This window comes from Aythya marila (assembly GCF_965140915.1).
Source record: "Aythya marila genome assembly, chromosome: 7".
Taxonomy (NCBI): Eukaryota; Metazoa; Chordata; class Aves; order Anseriformes; family Anatidae; genus Aythya; species Aythya marila.
Window position 1 is genome coordinate 28,198,049 of NC_139048.1, and position 18,695 is coordinate 28,216,743.

The 18,695-nt window shown below is 37.3% G+C and overlaps 1 protein-coding gene across 10 annotated transcripts in view; it reads right to left on the bottom strand.

Annotated features, from left to right (window-relative positions):
• SHLD2 (shieldin complex subunit 2) overlaps positions 1-18,592 on the bottom strand; it is a 71,724-nt gene extending 53,132 nt beyond the window's left edge. For 4 of the 10 annotated variants that reach the window (XM_082764455.1, XM_082764452.1, XM_082764444.1 and 1 more), the window contains exons 1-2: positions 18,487-18,542; positions 16,845-16,915 (exon numbers count right to left, since the gene is read on the bottom strand). The gene's annotated coding sequence lies outside the window, so the exon portion shown is untranslated. Of the gene's footprint in view, positions 1-12,259; positions 12,297-14,835; positions 14,974-16,844; positions 16,916-18,386 lie in introns of those variants that run through there. The other 6 variants (XM_082764450.1, XM_082764451.1, XM_082764449.1 and 3 more) reach the window with 6 other exon arrangements.
• Positions 18,593-18,695: the final 103 nt, after the last annotated feature.

Consider the following 18,695-nt stretch of genomic DNA (forward strand, 5'->3'; position numbering starts at 1 on the left):
TATTATGTATGTGTACAAAGGTGTAACCCGCCTAAGGGTATAGGAAAACAGCATTGTATAAATACGGATACTACTTATGTGGGAAATCAGACATCTTGTAATTGAACAATGGATATTAGTACGACTAGCGGCTGGGCAAATTCAACCAGCTGGACAGTTCCAGAAGGAAAAAGGTGGTATTGGCTATGCAATGATACAGCCCGTAAGGTCTTGCCTGAGAATTGGAAGGGAACTTGCACTCTTGGAGCGGTAGTCCCCAATATGACAGTACACGATGTAGTGCCTCGAGGTTACTTGAGAAATCATATCCGGAGAATCAGATGAAAAATTAACAATACATTGGTAGAGAGACACACCCCTTTTCATAGTTTTGTGTGATGGTTTATCACATGGTTAGGAGTGAGTGAATTGGAAAAGGCAATAGTTAATATTTCTGCAATTATAGAGAAGTTAGAAAACAAAACTCTGTATGCTATAAAGGCTCAACAAGAAGAGATATCTAGTTTATCACAGGTAGTATTACAAAATCGGATGACCCTAGACTTGTTACTGGCCACTCAAGGGGGAGTCTGTACAGTAATAAACACAAGTTGTTGTATGTATGTAGATCAGAGTGGAAGGATCTCTACCGACCTGGAAGAAAGATGGAAGCAGACAAGGATCCTACATGAGATCAGTAAAGATGATCTTTCATGGAGTTTTAGTGAAATATGGAATAAGTTAACCTCCTGGTTGCCCAATTTTCAATGGTTGAAACAAGTGTTCATTGCTCTAATCGCATTAGTAGTATTAGGAATATTTGTGTGCATGTTGTTTAGATGCCTGCTTTGTTGTGTTACTGTAAATAATGAAAGTATCTGATGCAAAAGAATTTGCATGGGAAAAGAAAAGGGGGGATTGATTAAGGAGGTATTGGGGAGGCATTGGGGAGGCAAGGGCAATCCCCAGACATGGACTGTATATCTCGAAACAAGACACTGGAACTCATGATAAGGAAGCGGCAGACGGACAGAGAAACGAATGTAAGGACTATAAATCTCAAAACTGGACATTGGAATTCATTATAAAGATACAACAAACGGAAGAATTAGCAACAACCAGCTCTTGCAATTAATAAACCTGCCAATTCAGCAGATTCCTGACCAAAGGTGAAAAGTACACTGTGAGGAAGACTCGGGGTCTTCCTCCCAAAGACCCCTGCCCACGTCCCAAAGACCCCTGCCCACAATTCTTGGAAGGCTCTACGCAGGCGCAAGGTGCCAAAAGGCTAATTAGCATGAGAAGCGAGGGAAGGCGGGGATAGGTAATGCATATGTATAGGTGCTTGTAGAATATTGATAGATTGATTGTATAAATTCAAGACTGCTTTTTGCTTTGGGTATGCACGATAGGTGGAGAGATCCCCCGTGCATCCAGCGCTGCAATAAAGAATATACCACTTAAAGGAATTTCGGCTTCGATCTTTGAATCAATCGCTAAGGAGAAGAAAACGGTACTAAAGGAAGGTTTTTATGTAACTACGTATTTCATGGGTAAGCATGTCTTTTCAATACCTGAAGTTCAGTAGGAAATTAAGTTTAAGATCCTAGAAATGTACTTGTACTTCACCCGACTTCCAGCAGAGGTATCCTGTACTATATTTCAAATGCATTCTTCCTATAAATCATGTTGAATAATAAATTACTCAGTTTAACACTTCAAGGAAAAAAATCACTGAAGAACAGTATTACAATGTTTGTTTGTTTGTTTTTTTTTAATTTGTAATTCTGTAAAATCCCTATGACTAAAACCATGGAAACTAGCTTCATTTTTTAATTCTCAAGAAAAAAAATTTTATCAACCTATAAAAGCAATAAAATGTGAACTTAAATGCATCTCAATAGCCCCACTACACACACACCGTATATGGAAAACAAACTCCTTATGCAGTCTCAATTAGACAAAGCTACTATATTCTTGCCATAAGGTCTTAATAAAAATCTATTTTTTTTTTATCCTCGAGATTCAACTAGATAAATTCTTCTTACATAAAAATAAGATTCTTGTGGCTAAACCTCTCATCTCCTTTAACTATCTCTTTGGGGTATTTTTTTTTTTGGTTCTCTTTAATGATGTTATAAGTAATTTCAGGAAGTTTTCCTTAGCTTTCCAATTCCAAGAATTCTCTAAACTTAGGTGTCTTTTCCTGATTCCTATCTTTAAGCAGTATAAGGGTATTACATCAAAGCAATTGAATCTTTCTATTACTTAATGACTTTTTGAAACTGAAGCATTTATGTTTCCAAAGCCTTCAATTTTGATTCTTAAGATCTTAGGAATGATTAGTACCTACTTCCTGACTCGCCTAATAGGTCCACTAGCAAGGGACTTTATTTGGCAATTTGAATGGTTTGTTATATTAAAAACACTAACTGCAGTATCAGTAATCATCTGTATTTATAACTATTTACATCTGTAAATTAACAAAATGCTTTTAAGTTTGGATAAGTTTTCCATATGTAAAATAGCATAACAATGATTGTTTAAGCAATCTTTAGAACAGAGTTAGTACTTAATTAAATTTGTCATTAAACTTGTCTTGCTTTTGTTCTTCTTCCAGACTATTATAAATCTTCTAAAATAAAGAAAACTATCAGTCTAATCATATTACCAGATATCACTGCCACAAAATGATTCATTTTTATCACTTATTTAAAGGATCCGTGGGTGGACAGAGGGTTAGCTACTAAGATAACAGGAGCTAAAGCTCATAAAGATATAACCAAAACCTGAATGCACATATCCATTATGCCTGTTAATTATTACACCATTTCTTAATTTGTGAAAAGGTGCTCTATTCATAGAGCCAATGAAAGCCTCGCTTTTTATCTCTGAAATGGTCAGAGTCTGATTGACGGGTCAATGATCTTTTAAAAGCACTAACTACATCAGCAAGTTTTACATTTGCAAGACACTGCAACAAAGGAGTAATGCACCTATGACAAGAAATACATTATGGCACATGTGTCCTCCAACCTACACAGTAATATTAAATACTGTTAATTTAATTCCCATACTACTGTCACTAACAGTTTATTAATCTCTAGTCATTTGCTATGTATAAGACATACTTTTCAAAGCAGCTTGAAGATTTTTCTTCAGCAACCTTGTGTGAAGCTAAATTAATGCCCTTAAATTACCTTAAAAGATAACTTCTATTCCTTATTTCAGTTCTCATTAATGGTATCAACTCACCATGCATAACTTAAGCATTCAGCCAAGGTAATTTAAAAGTGTGTATGTCAGTTTCAGCTGCCTATCAGTCTTAAATATCAATAGCCAAATGCCTAAACCCATTTTCAAAAATTATATCCAATATGATTTTAATAAATGTTTCATTGCTCATATGGAAAGCAAACTGCAGGAGTTTCACCTCTCACTAACAATTTCTTCATATGTCTGTTACACAACATGGCTTTATACATTAAATATACACAAATACAGACAGTAACATATCAGAAGACATAGGGTTAAAGAAATGTAACACAAACATGTAGCTTCTTTTCCCCTCTGAAATTCTTACCACCTACAAACCCCAAAGCTTTGAGGTAAAACAAAAAAGCATGTGCATTTAACTTGCAGCTTTGATTTGATGTTGAACTTCTTAACCTTTAAGTAGCTCATAACGTGATTCCTGTAATATGCAAAGAAACACTGGCCATCACCTGCTCAAATGCCAGCCCTTTAGATAACAAATGCCTATAAGTAGGATATTCTTTAACTTCTAAATCTTAAATTTTACTGTAAGCTTTTTACCTCCCTCTTATTTGTATGGTTAATTCTATATTTCTATCTGTAGCATGAAGACAGTTTCACTGACCTCAGAACAGAAAAACTGAGTTCTTAACAGACATCTTCAGGTTATCCACTTTCAAATAAATTCAAACTATAGTATCCTTTTTGAATAAAGTTGTCCCCTATGATGGTTGAATAGAAAATCCCTTAAGATATGCGTCAAAGGAAAAAATGAAATAAACCACTGCATACAGGATTATTATATCACTGAAAAATCTTCTGACACCTTTACCATGCTGCTCAAGTTTTCCCTCAGTACTTAAGTTTTCTCTGTACAGTAGCAGTACCTGGCTTAAAAAAAAAGAAAAAAACTGAACCAACTGCAAGCAACGTAGTGACAGTTTCATATACTTTTAAAGTCTGAAACAATTCTGGGATTAAGAGATTAAATCCCAAATATTACACATTTGATTGCAACTTGTGCGAGAAACGAGAAAAATGACCTTACCAATACCAACAGCTCTTGCTTGCACTACATGTGAATCATCAGCAGCAGCACCTACCCACCCAACCAATAAGGTGCTTGGTCCCAATATACAGATTTGCATGTATTAAGGACAGCCCTATGGAAAACAGACTGTCAGAAGAAATTAAGTGAAGCAACTCATAACAGAAGCTGTCTAATACTCTACATCTGAGTAAGGGATGTACCATATGGACCTAAGATTATATTTCTGCTGGTGCACTGGCAGCACAAGGAGACTTGAATAGATTGTTTTAGACTAAGCCAGTGGACCTACCAAGAAATCAAGAGAACACATATTTGGGAGAATAGGAGTACATATGCACAGGAGTAACAGGGAAAATGAATAGGACAGGCCATAACAGATCTCATTTTTGTCATCCCTTACTTCAACATTTTCATCTCCTTCCTTATATCCATTGGTGATAGTTACTATCACCATATACTGTTTAAGTCTTAATACAGATCTACAGTATTTACCTGAAAGCCTATCTATAACTAAGCTTGTTAATTTAACTCAAGATGGTTATTTAGCTCCCATTCTCCAAAATACTGTGCACAGGGCAGCCATCCATGGGTAGATACTGTTGTATAGCCATAACTGTGCTAGTCAGTGTCTGAATTTATGAAAGTCACCAGCCTTCACTTGATAGTAGGAATACTGTTGCCGTAATAATTAGGATAAAGTTACCTCTAAATATAACATGAATAGTTTATTTCTTTCAGTATACATTTCTTTTAATACTTATTTATATTAAATAGCAGACATTTTAATCTATTAGTACTGAATTTGTTACTTGCTATTACCTGAGGACTACTGTATCACTTGGCCTCAAGACATACACAACTGGTTTACAAATAGATGTGTGTGTGTATTGCCATAAAAGATTTATAAACTTTTTTCCCATCCATGGAGTTGTCAGCAATCAAACACTTTTTTTTTAAATATTAAACACCTATGGTTTGGGCATTTCATGAAAAACCTTCCTAAGCACTCCTGCAAGCTTAAGCAGTGAGATCAATAATTTAAGCCTAAAACTAGACAGTGTTTTAAACAGTTCTATAGGTTGACATTTTTCAAAATACAATACTAATCAAAATACAGAATAAAAGGCCAGAAACACACTGTTGTTCTTCATAGTTATTATAATAGTTCAGTAATAGCTAAGGCAACAAATCAAATGGCACTGTTAGGTTTAATATATGCCTAAATGCCTGCGGGATCAAGGCCTATGGTTTCTAAAGTTATGCTGCAAGGAGGAGTATTTTCTTTGAACTGAATTAGAGACATTTCTTCTGTGTTTGGATTGTATGTAGCTATCTACTTACCAGTTGCATCAGACATCACTTTAAAAAGATTATTTTTTGAAACTAAATGATGCGAAAATATGGACGCTCAGACAATTCATTTTCAGTTCAGTCACTGAGATAATCTTCCTTGCATTTAAAAAAATGAGTAAACGAAGTAGTTGTGTTTTTCAATTAATAATTCATTCCTCACTCCTTTTGTGCCTTGCAAGATCTCCTTTTAAATAATAAACATTGTTTATTGATTTTTGTTTTGCAATACTTCAAAAACACAAATAGAGATGAACACAGTGGCTGTTACAAACAAAAGAAGTTAAAAGTTCTTCAGAACAGTGACCTTTTGAGTAGGAAGGCGAGATAAAGGTAAAAGGTTAAAGATACACAGAAGTTACGTGCACGTTTTGTTGAAGAACATGCATTCTCTACTTTGAGAACTATTTTAGTCAACTGAACTGCTATATTATCTGTCAAAAAAGATATTCTTTCAGGTATTTCAGTATACTTCAAAACCTCACAATACTAAAAAGACATAATTATTGCTTGTTTTCAGAAGGAAAAGCCAAGTCTGCAGAAAATTATCCAAAGGTATCATTACCAATGAAAACCTATTTTAGGACTTTAATCTTTTGATAAACTGAGGTTGATAAAGAAGTACAGGGAGAACCTAAGACAAAAATGAGGCAGCTAGTCATACTCAAGAAACGTGACAACAACAGACCTATTTACATCAGATTAACTGCATGTAGATTTATTAGGATTAAGATAAAAATCAAAGACTTTTCCAAGAAGAAAATAAAAACTGATGCAAGCCTCATATCTTGTTTTTCTGAAACAGCTTTTTGAGCAGTAGAACACAGTTGGTTTCCAAACTGAGCAACAATTCACTGGCCTTTGATTTAATGATTTTCTGTAAAATCTATTTCTGGACTAGTAAATGCCTTTCAAGTATTCATATCAGAACATCACTAATGTTGTGCAACACGCATAATATTAACCAAGTACATCTTGCACAAATAGTTATTTCTCCAAAAATCCAAGATCCTTATTCAGGATCAAAACACAAGCTGGTATTTCACATTTTACCAAAGTTACTAGAATCCATCTTCTGCAAGAATTTTCTATTACTTGCTTTAGCTGGCTGTAGCACACAGCCATAATGAAAGGCTGCTCTCACAACTGCAGTTGCTTTAGAGGTTTGGGAAATACAGTATGGATGAGTAAATTCTATGGCAGACAAAAGTCATTTACAATACCAAAGGACCATTATTTTCTTACTTTTACAAAAAGGTGACTCAAAAATGAAAGTTATAAACATGTGGATGCTGACTGCACATTCCTAGACACAAAATGGGATATCACTGGTGTTCGGAACAACAGTGGGAGATAAGACTGCTGTGCTTTTGCCTTGGTATTGTGGGAGACAGGGTGGTGAGAAGGTATCATTCACAAAATGAACACAATTTTATGCAAATCAGTTGTAGGTGTTACTTACATACATTTCATTCTCCACAAGTGGACATTAGCACTAGAGTTCAAGAGTCACACTTCCTCTTGCATTTTGAGGTCTAGTGAGGTATTTTTCATTTGTCAGCATCATTAAGCAACTCAAGTTACATGCTTAACTGAAAAATCCAGCCAGCCACCCAAAGGAGTCATACCAGAGATACGAAGTCGCACGCTTGAAGGCTGTGCAAAACTAGAAGCCACCTGAACAGTTTCAGAAGCCAAATAGCACAGAACCCTCAAGACCTCTTTACACCAACAGCTCAAAAGTTCATTCTCCCCCTCACTGTTTACATAGAATTCCTCCAGAGTAACAAATATTTAACCTTCCTATAAACACAAACAAGTATTTTCTAGTATGACTGAGTCTATGGCACCAGACTTCTTCCATTCCCCCCCCCCCCCCCCCCCCCAAGATACAGATATGTCCCACAAATTCCAACTATTTCTTCATTTTCTTCATTACACAACTACATCCTTCATGTGGTGTCAGTTTGTTTTTGTGAGGTGCAAACTAAGTGGTGATAGGATATATTAAACAGGTAATCTCTGCTGATACTTTTATAGCTCAGGAAGAAGTTGTCTCCATACAATTTCTCTATAAAACTGAAACCTCCAAAGGATAGTGTGCAATATGCTTTTGATGTAAGCATTGTATTTTAAACAAAAATCACCTTTTTTTTTTTTTTAAACTACATGATAACAACACCGGAGACTTGAATACAAGTCAGTTGCTCTTCTTGTAAATGCAGCAAAATTACCAGGCTGTTTGGGGATCTTAGCTACTGAAAAATATATATTTCTCTGTCTACAAGTTAGAAAGTAAATTTTTTCAGAGATAAAGCTCCTTCTAGTAATTATAACCTTCAGACTCGGGCCAAGCTGGTTCTGTACAATAGTGAATGGCACTACAAAGATCACAGATGGTTCACTGCACATGCTTGCTTCTTACTGTGGCTACAGAAGCAGCATACCCACCCCTTTCTTTATAGGACTGTACAAATGTCAGCCAAGCAAAAACTTTCACAGCCATTATGGATAAGAAGCAAGGTTGTTAATTTACTAGAGCACTACCAGAAAAAAAAAAATCAAGATAAAATTTCACAGTATTTTAAATTTGTGAAAACTGAAGCAATACATCTGAACTCAAAGTTTAAGAGTTCCTTAGCATTTGCCTAGGAAGAAATTAAGATATGCTACATAAAGGAAATTACCATTAGCTTTTTTAATAGATAAGCCTTTACATTTCAATGGTTTAGATAGATGTTAGTTTAGCAAGTGAGTTAAGCTTTAACAGAGCACAGGTGACACTGAGTAACTATCAACACAGCTGACCGAACCAAAGGTGCCTTTTAGATGTAAATTTCCCCATTTCAAAGACAGGTAACCTTTCACCGCCTCCTCCACCTCACTGACTTCAAGGCAGAAATACACTTAGACCATTTATTCAAAAGAATTTAATTGATGAGACTTGAAATCTGCAGATTGCAAAAGGCCAGCTGTGTCCTGGGCTGCATCAACACAGGCATGGCCAGCAGGTCAAGGGAGGCAACTGTCCCCCTTGGTTCTGCCCTTACAAGACTCCACTTGGAGTGCTGCATCCAAGTCTGGGGCCCCCAGCAATAGGGCATGGAACTGATTGAGTGGATCCCGAGGAGGGCCATAAAGATGAGATGGCTGGAGCACCTCTCCTATGAACAAAGGCTGAGAGAGCTGGGGATGTTCAGCCTGCAGAAGAGAAGGATCCAGGTAGACCTCACCAGAGGCTTTCGGTACTTAAAGAAGCTTATCAGAAGATGGAGAGCAACTTCTTACACAGACAGTCACAGGACAAGGAATAATGGTTTTAAACTAAAAGAAATGACATTGTTTAGTAGGCAACTTGAAGATTTTTGCTTGGCAAGTAAAAATAGAGATTGTCCTTAAGTAGTATCCTTCACTGCTAAGAAATGCAAAGCCATTTGTACTGCTGTATAGAACAGTTGTGTTATACCAAGTTTACCTTATTTTTATTCCCCGGTCACAACTCAGCTATTTAAGACTATAAATGTTAAAATGAAAGACCATAAAGAAAGGCCTTGATTCACATTTATCTTTCAAAAACCGATCTTGTTCTAAGACAACATTAGTATTTATCAAAGGGGTGGGGAAATATCATGTGAGACTTAGAAGGAACTGTACAGTACCTACTCAACAACAAATCTTTTATGAGGCAAAATACAATTTTGCAGGGACTGAACAGCTCCCTTTTAAAAGTTACCTACATTTTTTCCATATTACTTCATATTTCAGGTCTAATTCCAGGCTCCGTGACAGAAATTTGCCACCATGCTTTGTACTAGTTAACAGTGCTTGCTCTAATTCAAAGACTGGTCTAATACCTTTACCTTTAGAAGACACTACTGACTTCTCAGGCCAAGAACTAAATTTCAAGAGCAGCACTATTGGTGGAAGGCTTGTCATTGGTCTTTAAGATTAGAAGAGCTTTACAAGCACTGATGAAAAAACATTCCTCTTTAGTGTAGGAATCAAACCACCTCCCAGCTGAGGAGTCAAAGCTCTGTCCACTGGGGTCCCATTTGCTATTCACTGGAAGACCAGGGAGTAGCTGAACCGTGACGTTTGTCCTCCAACAGATCAATTCAGAATTGGCAGTGCATGCAATTATGATCTGATAGGGAAAGTCATTTTGGTCCCTCTCACCTCCAGAATTTATATTCTTATTTTATTTATATTCTTATTAATTTATATTATCTTATGATCTATCTTGGATGGAAAAACAAAATGGAAAGATGAGTGCAGATGCAGCCCAAGAAATTACACTAGTTTAAGTTGATCTGACATGTCTTCTCAGCATACCCAAAGGCAGTCCTGTCTACACTAGCACATGCCCAAGCAGCTCATGCCAATTCCAACATCTATTTCATTTAAGTAATTTCAACTCAATGAGTATATTAGAAAGCTTTATAACCAAATACAGTCACAGATCAAGTTATATTACTTTCTCTTCGTTTGTCATCTTCAGACTTCCTTTAAGAGTCTGATTTCATACATGTTAAGTAGATGGAAAGAACTGAAATAAAATCTACTGGAAAAACCTACTTAACTGATATTTGATAATCATTCCTTTCATCCGAACTGATGTATTGAAATACCTTACAGAGGCAGCTACAGTAAGTGTTTGTTATTCCCACGGGGAGAACTTCTGCTTATTTCTTTAATTTCCACGGATTATCTTAATTCTACAGAACCTGGAAAATTCTACACTAATTTTTCATTAGTTTTCTTTAATACTCTACAAAAAAGTGAACTGTAGTTCCATTAGAGCTCATGGATTCTGTTCCTAGGAAGAAAAATAGCTGAGTAAGATTATGCTCTGATACAAAGGATAAACATTCAAGACAATAAGTTTTAGTTATCACTTTAGACAATCTTAAGACTTCTCTCTTGAGAAAACCTTACTTTGGAGAGGAAAAACTCTATTAGCTGGTTAGAAAATGCAAGTTCTGAGTTCCTAATTTCTCAGAGAATAAATACTGTATATTCGCATAATTTGTCCTACATTCATCACCAACTGGAAGATCGCAAAAACAGATCAAGTTCTGAACGATACTTAGTGTGTTTGTCCTCCCCATACCTTTAAGTAGGGACGGAATTATCACCCCTTTCTTATAGAAACTGAGGCCAAGAAAGATTAAGTGATTTACTTCAGCTCACAGAATCAGCTGAAGCTAGCAGAGAACTCACTTTGTGCAAACATTTAATGCTTATCCTTCAAACATTGCGCAGCCATAGCCCAATGTGTAGTTCTTTGACTTAAGGTAACTATCACAGAAATATCCTTTTTAACTTTTCAGCTTACCTGTTGACATTTTAATATTTACCACCTTTGTTTAGCCACCCATTTCTATATCTAATTTCCTCTCTACCTGTAGTGTAAGACACTGTCCTCAAGCATTTATTCCTTATTCCAGGTCTGAGGTACTAATTTATACAAGCATAAATAGCCAATTAATTCAAATTTGGTATTAACATAGTGTGCTTAGTGTTCTTTTTGTTCAGTTCTTGAACCTCATACCATTTGAAACAAACATGTTCTCTCTTTATAAACTAACAGCTTCTTTATGTACTGTGCAGAACCAACCCACACAAAAGTTAAGATTTTCAAAATGTTGCAAACTACCTTTTGATTTATTTCCTCAGATACTGTGCTATATTCTGATGTGGCTTTAAGACTTGCATGTTCTGGGAGAAAAAAAAGGCGATGAGGGTACAACATTTTGCTTAAAAATCTTTTTCTTTTCGTTAACAGGCCCATTAATTTCCTTGACTTAAAATAACCTCCACTGAATTAGCCAAGTAATAAACAAGAATAAATTAAATCTAGTACTAAATAACACTAATGGACTTGCACTACAAGTATTGGTTCACTGCTAAGTGATGCATGAAGTGTACAGAGGGAAAAGAAACGGTGAAGGAGACTGGCTTTCTCCCTCCTTCCCCTCTATTACCTTCATGACGCATTTATCACATGGAAGCAGCAGCTCCATTTCTGCTTATATAGCCTACAGTTTTTATATAGCCCAGTGTTACATTTAAGTAACTGCCATAATAGCAGTATATCCTATAAACTTGAGGTGATCGTGTGTTCAAGTTAATTTCTCTAATGATAACTGTGAACAATGTAAAAGTGTATGTTTAGACAGCCAGTTAGACTTCCTTTACTGAAGACAAACGCCAGTTTATCTAAAAAACTGATAAGGCAAAACAAAAGAAATCAAGGTAAGTGTTTTTACAAATTCCATGACCATTTTAAACTGGCAGTCAGATGACAGCAATATAATATTCCTTCCAAAAGCAAAAAAAATCAGTTACCAGCACTGATGCAGACATTCTACCTTACAAGTATTTCAAAATAAGCTTATCTCAACATCCTGACTTTCAATGAAAAAAAATTAGAGGAGATAAAGTAAAACAGATAATAAGTAAGACATTATCTTGCCAACATTGACAAGCTTAGACAACAAAGAATAATCAAGAAATATTGAAATACAACAGTCTTCAATTTGGCATTTAAAAGGAAACGCTTATCTAAATCAGATTTTATGGCTGGGATGAAGGTTTATGGCAGTAATAGCAAAGTGTTCTCACATCAACTGGGAATACTTCTCAGATGCTCTTCATACCTCCAGAGACCACTGGACTCATCCCAGCCTTGCTCCACTGCTCCCACACTGGCACCAAGCTACAATAGCAGCAACAAGTAGTCCAGAAGCAATTCCAGGATAAGGAGGAGAAAACCAGATTTTGTCTGTGCATGTTTTGCCACAACTCTATAATGGTTATTTATTTAACATTATTGGCATGTTGGCACTTAAACACCATACAAAACAGGTCATTTTAAAGAACTCTAATATTTTACAGGAAGGCATGACTCACAAACCAAGTCATTTAACTAGAAGACAAACTAAAAAGACTGGAAAATGTCTAGCTTTTTTTGTTTGTTTTCAATTAAAACAGAAATATATCTTCTTCTGACCTGATTTCTCATTCTGAGATTCCCTGGGGATGAGTTATGTAACACAGTAACTTTCTGCTTTGGATCTCTAGATACTGTGAAGGATGTTTAGGTCTGTGAAAGAAAAGGTATCACATGATTTTTAGCATTTAGCATAACCAGTGAAAAATTTCTGGAAGTCTCTAGTGTTGAAAACTACCAGCCAGCACGTATCTCGACTTTTCGGATCAACAACTGTTTCAACTATACCAACAAGCTTAACTCCTTCAATCTATGGCTGAGATAACAACATTTTCCAAAGGGCACTAATGCTATCATCTTTTTCGAATTAAGCATTTGAGTATTTTAAGACTTCCATATCCAATGTCTTAAAAAATGAAAGAGGATAAAGCTGATTTTGTTGTAAGAAATACAAAAGCACTACAGTAGACTAGTATCCCCTAGTCCTTAATAGCTTTGCTTATTATTTAAACAACAAACACTTCATTTATGGCAACAAGAACTTCTGATTGCCAGTTCAGTACTAAAGCAAGAAAAAACTGGTTTGCTATCTCCGATGCTGAGATTCCAGGCTGACAGAATCTCTGCTGTAATTTTCAGCCAGACAACCAAGGCCAGCAAAAGACGCAAAATAGAATTTTCATCTGTAAATGTTGCTCTCTAACAATGCTTTGTTTGCCCTAGCAAACCATACTTTCTACTCTTTATTATGCTGACTGAAATAGACAGCAATTCTAAAAAAGAAAAAAAGAGTAACTTCTGGGAAATAAATTGACTAAAATATCTTCCCTCCTCACTCTATTTAAGGGACCAAAGCTTCAAGCTCAGTGCATCCCTGAATGTTTTTATGCCTGTACGCCTATCAGCTTTCCCATTGATAGCTTTTTCAAACGTGTTTAACAGTCGGGTGAGAATCTCAAATATATTGGCTTCTTCTAACTGTATCATCCCCTTGTTTGTCTTTGAAAGTCAAAGTGAGAAAGCACCAAGCAAAATCCAGCTACTATTCCACAAAGACTCGAAACAACTGCTTTAACAGATTCTCACTAATACAGGAACTAAGGCAAGTCTTCCAACTGACCCCTAAGAACCTCTATAGCATAACGAACTGCCATGCTCACTGAAAGGTCACCAAAATCAAATTTGTTACTGACTTCAGTGAGCTTCAGATCAGGTCTGCAGCCTCCAGATAAAATTATTTTGTCCTACCTATCTGAAAGCCAGAAATGAAGTTACCATAAATGCTATTAAAAAAGGCATTTTATATTTCAAGTGTACTATCTGACAAACAGCTATTAGTTAACATATTGACAGTAACACAGTACCAAAACATGTCACTGAAAATTTTTGCATATCTATAGACTGTCTAAACAAGAGATGAGGACATTATCTCCTGTGTACTTGAAGAGCTTTTTATATCTGTTCTGTCACAGAGCTGAAGTAAGCAGTTGGCAACCTCAGTCATCATGCACAGCAACAATATAAACAGATGGAGACAGAAGGTCTTTCAAAGCTGACAAACACAAGCACCACCACTTTTCACAGCAATCAAAAGTGTATTTACTCACGAAGCAATTATCAGAATCAATTCAATATTTTCTGACTCTGCAGCAGAATTATTAACATTTAAAAAGCTCAGAATGCTGCCCTCTGACACTTGCTCTGAAATGCTGGTAGAGGATCCGTTCCACTTACTGAGGGCTTTTCAAGTACCTTTCACTCAGATAATTAGGAAAACCCTCTCAAGCTGACATTCTGCAAAACAACCTACTAATTCTATTGCCATAACTGTAAAATAAGAAAGGGTACCCTGTTTCTAATGTTCAGAACAAGTAAACCTTCCAATTGTTTAAATTATAATTTAATCATGATTTTGCTGCTGATTACTTTTGCAGCAATGCTTCAAGCATAGAAAGCAATCTATGCTTGAATCTATGCCTGAATCTGACAGGCTACTCATTTCCTTGTACAAGTTGCATTCCCCACTGTTATAGTGCTATAGACAGACAAAACATTTTTTTCATATATTATATATATATATATATATAAAAGCAAGATGTTAGCAGTTTATAGTTTAGTAATCATGAAAACACACTAATTACAAAACAAAAAAAAAGTAAAAAAAAAACCAACAATGGTATCTAAGCATCTCACTAACAACAATATATACTCGAAGTTTTGAAGTCTTATTTCAAAGTCACCAACATACCCCTTTCTCCAGCTCTGCTGCATTACAGAACTCACATCCCAAATCTCCAGCATGGGCATATCTCATTTCTGCAGCCTGCCTGGAGAGCCACTGAAGCCAAGTCTTCACAGCATGGCAAACGGCGCCAATAAAGAAAACCTGCCAGTCTGTTTCCTAACGTTGGTACGGCTGAACACAGATGAAGCTATTTAGAAGAAAAGTCACCTCTCAGACATCAGACAGTTAAGGGACTCATAGAGGTTTACCAGAAATTTAAGTTCACCTGGTGCCCTGTTAGTCTCTATGCAGGTATTTTTAGGCATTGATACCTTACACTACCAGTGAAAAGCCTTTTCATCAGCTAATTGGTTGTAATGAAGTGACTGAAATAAATTCAGATTTCTAGTCAAGTCCATTCTATTGGAGTGCTTATATAGACAAGCCAAAATAAATCATCTTCTGGGATGTAACTAATTCATACGTTGCCTTTAACAGCAACTTTTAGAACCAGCCCTCTAGCAATGCTGACTGTGAAGCCAGATGACCATGCCACACTTCTCATTTCATCCCTGTTATATCAAGCACCAACTTTGCATAAAAAAGAAAGAACGCAACAAGGAAAGCAGCACTTAGGTTCAGATCTAAATGAGAGAGTATTACTAACTAATTTGGAATGAAAGCTAGGACTAGGTCATTCTAATCACTCCTTAGATTTATGACAGTTACATTAAAACAAAGGCACAAAGCAACGCTGCATAACACTTAAGTCCAATAAAAATGTTTTTGTCATTTCTAGTGAAATTAGGAAGGGACATCTACTCACATGGAATTCAATGGGGAACATGACTTTGCTTCAACTCATCGAAGGGATTCTTAGCTGTCCCACTGTGCTGGAACATTTGTTTTACAACTCTCTACATTTTTTCCTCAAGTTATTCCAGAAATAACATGTCTTACATGTGTAAATTACCAATATATGGTTGATAGCTCAAAATGAAGCTTGCTGAAACAACTGTAATTCCATCTGCAGTGTATTTCAAAATCCATTCCTGTTCCCAGAGGAATGTTTCCTCAGTTTACCAAGGAATTTACACAGTTTGCCAAGTTTCCAAATGAATTAGTTCTCTGCCTGCTATACTGATCAGCTTTACTCCTGAACATTGCCTAACAGATGGTCCAACTGAAAACACTAAACTGGGGGTAACCCTGGGGTTAACCCTGGGTTCAATGGGGCTCAGCCAGCCAAGAAGCAGAGCTGTTAAGAGCTTCACTTGAAGCTTCTTGGATCTCTCACCTGCTTTGGTGAGCTAATACAGAGACCAGGATGTGAACAGGCAATAGCTATCCTAGCTTCTGAGAGAATTTAGCATCAGGACATCTTAGGCACATTTTAACCAACACTGATAGAGAACACTATGCCGAACCTGACCTTATAGCAATATTTTTCTCCATTTATGACATTGCTGTTAATGATGTTAAACACAGGAAAGAGATTACCCTGGTCACCTAGATACTGTCAAACAGCTAATACTTCAAGTAAGATTCTCATATTAAAGCAGACATTACTGATTTCCGATTAGATCTCATTTTATTCAACTGTAATGTGTCAAGACTTGACACATTACATTTTACTCCATTTGCTTTGAACTTGATAATATCAACCTTAAAACTGATTTCTGTGAGGAAAGTATGATGCTGTTTATTATTCATGTATCTAAAAAGTAATCAGTTCACAGTGTATATAAAGATGTTTCAAAAGCTTAGGAAAAAACTTACACCAACTTGTTTATCTTCCTCACCTACACTCCACACATTTTCAGTAACAACTTATACCAACCTACCACATGCACAGTTAAAAATGACCACATCACAAAGACCATGAGTAATACAGACAGCTCCTAACCACACAGGCACTACTGAAAAAAAGATATATATATACACACACACGCTTGCATCTGAAGGGAGGTACATATATTCAACACTAAACTAAAAGGCAATGCAACTCTTAGTTGTAAGAACAAATAAATTACCTCTGAAGCCATACAGGATTTTTTTCTACTGATGCTGCTCAAATACGGATCTTCTGACAGCACCACAGGTACTGCAAGAACAAAGAAGATGCTGTTAATTTTTCATCATTGCTGTTGTCATTCTCAAGCCTGATAGCCTTCTTTCCAAAGCATTTTTTTGATTTTTTAGATTTCTTTATAGATTATAGATTCCTGTTTACGGAAACTTGGCTTTGACTAGTCACCACCAGCCATATAAGAAGCTTGGTATTGTATATATGATTCTTGGCAGCTTGGTTACTCTCACCTCCATGTGGGATGTGAAGCAAAAAAATATATATACAGTAGGGAACTACTGGTTTCCATAAAGAGCCTGTAAATTGTACATGCAAGTTCATTCATTCACAAAAACATGCAAAAAATGTCTACTTATTATTTAAGTCTTGTAAGTGAAAAGATAAGAAATTTAGCATGCTGATTTAGTTATTAAGTATTCAGGCAGCTTCATCCTTTTGCTAAAAAACAAACTTGTTTAGAAAATAGTACAACTGTGGTACTGCCACTACGCCAAATATAATTGTATGACCAAGTCTATGGAGAGACCCACTTTTGAGGGTCCCACTCCCAGCAAAGCGCATTCACAGGTATGCATTGTAAAGATGTCCTGATGCTGCAAGCAACTGATAATAGAGTAAAGTCCATATAGATTAGAGATGCCACAGCTGAAGGCAGTGTAGCAGCTAAGGATGTCCACCTTCTCCCTCTGATCCAAGCCAATGCACTTGGGCAAACTGGTTTAACGATTTATTTTTTTTTTTTCATTCAACCTTCCTGTATGAAGTGGTATTCTAGATAACCTACAGCATAAGGTGAACATCCCTAGCTCACAGGGACTACTTACCACTTAATTTACCAAGTATTACCACCTTTTTTCCTGCAGGTTCACAAAATTTAAAAGCTTTACAGAAATTCAGCTTTAGCTAGTAAGAACCTGCAAATGAGGGACATCAAATCACAGCTCAAAACTGATACAAGCACCAAGAACACCACAAAGCTTCAAAATAAAAACAAATACCATAGTGGAAATTATCTAAAACCTACATATGCTAGCAACAAAAGAGATGTGAGAATGTAAGTTTGTCTCTGACATGGTGTGAACGCCCAAATAACAAACTGGGCTAACAACAATAAAGGAGTTTGTTGTTTCCCTGTCGCTTCCTATCAAGCATTTTTGTTCTCCATGCTACAACTAACACCCACCCTCATTATGAAGAGGCAACCCTTATCCTTTTAGCAGCCACAAGCCTTATTATGATGCTCAGGGTTAAAAAACACCACTTGGAACATCAAGTGCCTCACGCGAGGAGTTGCACTGCAGAAACCTATGCTTTTAGCTGACAAAACGACGCAAAAGGCACGCTGCTTTCCCCCAGCCTGGGCTAGAGACAGCTCCTGAGGGCTGAGCGCTCCTGGCTGCTGCTGCCCTGCGGCCTCCCTGCGCCCAGCCGCAGCCTCCCCGTGAGCGCCTGACCCCAGGGCAGCCCGACTTCCTCGGGCACCAACCTGGCGAGGGCGCTGCGGGGCAGAGGCGGCACGTTCCCGCACAGCCCCGCTGACCTTACTGGGGGCTGCCCCGCGGAGGCCCGCCCCAGCCTCCCCTCACCTCACGGCGCTGCCAGCTGTTAACGGCCGCCTAACGGTCAGGGCGCGCGCGGCCGGAGCAAAAGGAAGCGGCGGGGGCACGCGAAGCCCCGCCCCTTCCCGCCGCCGCCCTATCAGCGCCCGAGGAGCGGGACCCTCCGCGGGGCCGCGCCCCTCCCGCCCCGCGCATGCTTACAGCACGAGCCTCCACCCCCCCCCCGCCCCTCCCGC